Raw genomic sequence first — 6,000 nt, 5'->3', positions numbered from 1 at the left:
AGTCTTTGGCCCGGTGTGCAATGTGCCAAACACTCAAGGTAAACTTGCCTGTGAGTTTCTCTTCTTTCTTTTTTTAAAAAAAATTTTAAGGGACGCCTGGGTGGCTCAGCGGTTGAGCATTCGCCTTCAACCCAGGGCATGATCCTGGAGTTCTGGGATCGAGTCCTGCATCGGGCTCCCCACACAAAGAGGAGCTTCTCCCTCTGCCTGTGTCTCTGCCTCTCTCTGTGTCTTTCATGAGTAAATAAATAAAATCTTAAAAAATAAATAAAATAAAAAATTTTTAGAATTTTATTTAAATTCAACTAACATATAGTTTATCATTGGTTTCAGAGGTAGAGGTCAGTGATTCATCAGTTGCATATAACATCCAGTGCTCATTCCATCACTTGTGCTCCTTAATGTCCATCACCGGTTACCCCATCCTCCACCCCCCTCCCCTCCAGCAACACTATAGTTTGTTTCCCATAATTAAGAATCTTCTATGGTTTGTCTCCCTCTCTGATTTCATCTTATTTTATTTTTCCCTCTTTTCCCCTCTGATCCCCTGTTTTGTTTCTTAAATTCCACATGAGTGAGACCATAAGATAATTGTCTTTCTCTGACTTATTTAGCTTAGCATAATACTCTCTAGTTCCAACCACATCACTGCAAATGATAAGATTTCATTTTTGACAGCTGAGTAATATTCCATTGAGTTTCTCTTCTTTCTTAGCCCTCCAAGGTAATACCTAATTAACTGAGTGGATTAAAATGACAATTTAATACTAGACTCATCATGTTTAGTGAAAAACGTACTACCTGGGTTAAACATTGTTTGACTTTAATTTATAAGCTAATCTGCAACCCCAAACTCTTATAGAGATTAGAAGATGGGCTGTTACTCACCCAGGGAGATTAAGAAAGCTCCTAGAAGCCAGGTGGTGGGCTGCCAGGAAAAAGGAGCAGATGGGGATGGCCTTCTGGGGGAAGGAGAGCAACCATGCAACCATGTGGTGAGGTGGGCAGTAGAAGGCCTCAGGCTGTGCTTGCCAGAGACAGGCTAAACCCAAATGAGAGGGATATTTCAGCATATATCACAGAGTTGGAATTTTGTTGAATTCGCAGTAGGGTGTCACAGAAGGTTTTGAGAAGATGCCATCATCCGATCTGTACTTTAGCCAATTCATGGTCAGCATCGTCAATGACAGACATGAAGGCCAAAGACAGATTTCAGAGATCTGCTCAGAAGTCATCACAATAGCAAAGAGAGAATATATCAAAGGCCTACACTCAAAGAGGGGAAAGAGGGTTAAAAGGTTCAAGAAATGGGCCACCTGGTGGCTCAGTGGTTGAGCATCTGCCTTTGGCTCAGGTTGTGATCTAGGGTCCTGGGATTCAGTCTTATATCAGGCTCCCTGCAGGGAGTCTCCTTCTCCCTCTGCCTGTGTCTCTGCCTCTCTCTCTGGGTCTCTCCTGAATAAATAAATAAAATCTAAAAAATAAAAAAAATTTCAAGAAATTCCAGCAATAGAATTTTCATCATTTGGACAAACCCCTAGAAGAAGATGACCTGGACTCTCACCTTGAAGTCTGAGCCAGCGAGGGCCTGCCACCCAGGAGGCGCACAGGGGACCAGGTGGAGGAGCCTGCGCATCGGGAGATGGGCACCTGGAGCGGGCCACCCAGGTGGGCACCCGCTGGGCAGCTGGGAATCAGGCTCCAAACTCTAGAAGGAGGCCAGGCCAGACCACAGCTTGGAAGTCGAACAACCAGAAGCAATAGTTGAAATCATGAAATTGGAGGAGCTCATCCAAAGGGGGGTCAGCTGAGTGGAGTCAGGAGCTGGTGGACAGGAGTTACCCAGCCCTAAGCAGCTTGGAGTCCAGGAAGATTCAGCGGAGGGAGACGGACGGGCCGGGCCATGAGAGAAGCTAAGAGAAGCACGGACCCCAGGCCGGAGAGGGAGGAACTGCGGCGGGGGGCGGGGGGGGGTAGGCCCCAGTTCCCACAGGGATGCGGGGAGAATGAGGCGCGCCGTAAACTTTGAAGCGCAGATTGAGAGAAAGCGGCCAAATTCCAAATTCTGTGAGGACTGAAGGCACAGAAGGTCAAGGTTCTCTCTTTTTTTATTTATTTATGCATGAGAAACACAGAGGCAGAGAGAAGCAGAGACACAGGCAGAGGGAGAAGCAGGCTCCATGTGAGGAGCCCGACGTGGGACTCGATCCCGGGTCTCCAGGATCACACCCAGGGCTGAAGGCGGCGCTAAACCGCTGAGCCACCCGGGCTGCCCTACACGTGGATGATAAGTAAACTTATTGTGATGATCATTTCAGAATAGATACAAATAATGAATCATTATGTCATAGGCCAGGGACTAATGCAATATGTTAATTATACCTCAAGAAATGCTTTGTTTCTTTTTTTTTAATTAAAAAAAATGAGAGAATAACAGTAGCTAATGTTTGACTTCTGTCTCTCTTACTACTCTATGGTCTTGGGCAATTTACTTAACCTCCTGTGCCTCGGTTTCTTCGTCTGTAGAATGGAGATAATACTGTTAATGGAGTAATAGGGTAATGATAAAGGGGATTGTGAAAATAAAGAGAGGTAATGTGACGTACAATGCCCAGCACAGTACCTGGCACATAGCAAGTGACTATAATCATGTCAGCTGTCTGGTTTTTTGCATTTACTTGGTGCCAGGATGATAATAAGTGCTTTCTGCAGAGTGAGACCCACGCAGCCCCCCTCAGGAGCCACAGCAAGTGTTGCCATCCACGGAAACAGCAGCTGCCTGGAGCTCCCAGATGGGAGGGCCTCTCCATACAGGCTCTCATGCAATCTTCACGACACACTTGCAAGGGAGGTGCTGTGACAGGCTCTCAATAACTTACATGACACCTTGGGGTAGGCATTTGCAGAATTCAGAATTTTGTTTGGATTTTATAAAAGTAATACAGCACATCTGTTATGAACATCCAGCAGAGTCAGGGATTGGATTCTAGAAGCAAACAGCAGAGTATTTCTGCAGCTAAGAGTACAGATACTCACCCCTGGTTGGGTAAATAATACATGTCATTGTCTCAGCTCAGATCTAGTTTTACTCCAAATGAGTCCATACCAAACTCAGGAAAAACCTCTCCACTCACAGAGCTCTTTGGATTCCAGAATTGTGGATAAGTTGCATAGGAATTATTTTCTGTATTTTGCATACAAGGCAACTGGGGCTTAGAGACCATCATCTGCTGAACATCCCACTGCCAGCAAATTACCGAGCTGGGGGTTGGATTTAGGAGGACTGACACTAGATTTCTTTTTTTCCCATTTTATTTATTTATTTATAAGATTTTATTTATTTGAGAAAGTGTGTGTGTGCAGAGGGAGAGGGAGAAGCAGGCTCCCCAATGAGCAGGGAGCCTGACTCTGGGCTTGATCCCAGGATCCTACGATCATGACCTGAGCTGAAGGCAGATGCGTAAATGACTGAGCCATCCAGGCTCCCTGAGATTTCTTGATCCTAATCTCCATACCACATTCCTTTAGGGAAAGGAACAAAAATAAGAAAGTGGCAACTGAGATCACTTCACAAATTCAGGGCAAAGGTTGAAGCCAATGGCATAACCATGGCCACTAGGTTGTCTGGGCTAAGCATCTAATACAACAATTTCACTTAGTGTTGACAACAAACCTGTGACGTGGGCACTATCCCCATTTGACAGGTGAAAACTGAGGCTCAGATAAACCTAGTAATTTGTTTAGGATCTTATGACAAGTAAGGGGTGGGCTGCTTCCTACCCCTGTGGTCACTGGGCCCCTCCCAGTCATGTTGCCCTCTCTGCCCTTAAAGGAACGTCTCCTTCTCATTACTGCCATTCTTGGTTCTTTTGTCTTTTCCCCTTATATGTGTTTCTGCCTTTGTAAGCTTGGAAATTGCATACACCTGATGGGGCACGGTGGGCTCATTCAGCACTGGTTCACAGCAGCCCTCAACAAATATCTGTCCTTCTTGGATGGATGGATGGATGGATGGATAGATGATGGCTTTACCATGACAGCTGTGATGAGGTACTTACCCAGGAACTCCTGAGTTTTCTCGAACACCACCTTCTACCTTGCTAGATATGTAAGAGGCTGGTCCAGGATGACGGTGTGCCTGAGACTATCTAGCTTAATCCTATTGTCCCAGCTTGATATTAACAGCCTCACCTTCACTCTCAAAAGTTCCCCAGTCAGGGCAATAAAGTCTGCTATACACAGAGGATTTTGGAACTCGAAAAGGCAAGCCCTGACAAAGCTAGTATGGAGCTACAGCCTGCCTCTCCCGACCCTGACACCCACCAGGCTATGGGGAAGGGGGCAGTAGAGAAGTTGAGACAGCTCACATGCAGACACAGTCTGGGTGAGGTGGGCCCAGCACCAGCTTCCCACCAGCTTCCCAGAAAGAGCACCGAGTACTACACCCCACCCCAGGCTGCTGCCCTGCCAATCTCTGAGGGCCCCAGAGCAGCTCATGCTCTCATCCAAAATCTCCCCAGGAGCTTTAAATGGGGTGCAGAAACAGACTTGGGGGCCAGGTGCACAAGATTGGGAGACAGAGAGAGACCACCATGTTGGCCAGACCATGAGACCCGGCCACACTAGGGTGGCCCTCCAGGACTCGGACGCCTCCTGGCCACCCCTTCCCCCATCCCTGGGAGAAAATGAGGGTTAAATCCCGAGAGTACACTTAAGCCCATGGGGATGGAGGCGCTGAGTTCATGAGGTTAAAGTAGCTGGATGACCACACCCTGCTTTCCACGTTACACAGAAAGGGGGCTCAAGGTAGAAATGAAGGTGACAGAAAAAAGAAAAGCGTCTGTTTTCATATCTCTGACTTTTTAATGATGACGGTATTCTATTTTGTGGTTCTATGATAATTCATATAATTTCCTATCATAGGACAGTTGGATTATTCCAAGCTTTCGTTATTATAAATGATACCGGGACAAGCTCCACAGCATATGCAAATCACTAATGAATGAATCTGCACTAGACATGAGGTCACTTGAGCAGTGGCTGGCGAGGCCTACCTGGCGTCCTGCCAAGAGCCTCGGGAGGGAGTCGAGGTTTCAGATGCTGCAGCCCCAGCCGACGTCCCCAACTCACCTGTTAAGGACCTCGCACCAGAACCACGCAGCCAAGCTGTTCCCAAATCTTGCCCACAGAAACCATAAGACATAGGTGTTTATTGTTTCAAGACACTAAGTTCTGGATGAATATGTTATTCACTAAGAGGTAATGGGTACGTATACACATATACACGCATATGTATACACACCTATGTGCATACGCACAAACACAAGCACATATACTTAATCCCTACAGATAGAAAAACACGATTAGTGGGGCATAGGATATAGTCTTTCTAAATGTCTCAGGTATATATTATCAAACCACTTTCTAGAAAAACTATGAATTTATGCTCTGACCAGCATGTACAAGAGTGCCCATCGGTGTTGTCTGTCTGGTATCTCACTAAACACCGTGAAGAAGGAGAAAAGGTAGCTTCACACGTGTACAAGAAGCCAGTGGAACTACACGGGGCTGTACTGTCTCAGAAACTTCAGAGAAGACACTCCTGGAGACAGATGCTCATGAAACTAGGGTGAGATCTCCCTCTTGTTCTAACCAGCAAGCCTTGCTTTGGGGACAATGCTTGCCTGAGCAGAAAATAAGTGACTACTTAGAACAGCCACAGGCCATATCGCTGGTCAAACTGAGTGTAGCTCTGGACTTTTCGCTCTTGTTCTCCAGGGCCAGTAAATCAACCAGAATTGTTTTGTAAAAACATGCAAAATGCCTTAGTGCACAACTCCTCAGACCCAGGGTCCTATTACATAAACCCCCAAGGGAGGACGAGGCAGGACAGAGGGACAGAAGAGCGGCAGGGATGTCTGTGTAGGATGCTGTTGACAAAGAAGCCAGGGCTGCACAAAATCTGCTGGCTATAATCCGACAGTCCGCTGGACTGTTCTA

Source organism: Nyctereutes procyonoides, unplaced genomic scaffold (assembly GCF_905146905.1).
Source record: "Nyctereutes procyonoides isolate TBG_1078 unplaced genomic scaffold, NYPRO_anot_genome, whole genome shotgun sequence".
Lineage (NCBI taxonomy): Eukaryota > Metazoa > Chordata > Mammalia > Carnivora > Canidae > Nyctereutes > Nyctereutes procyonoides.
Note: the sequence above shows the minus strand (reverse complement) of the source record.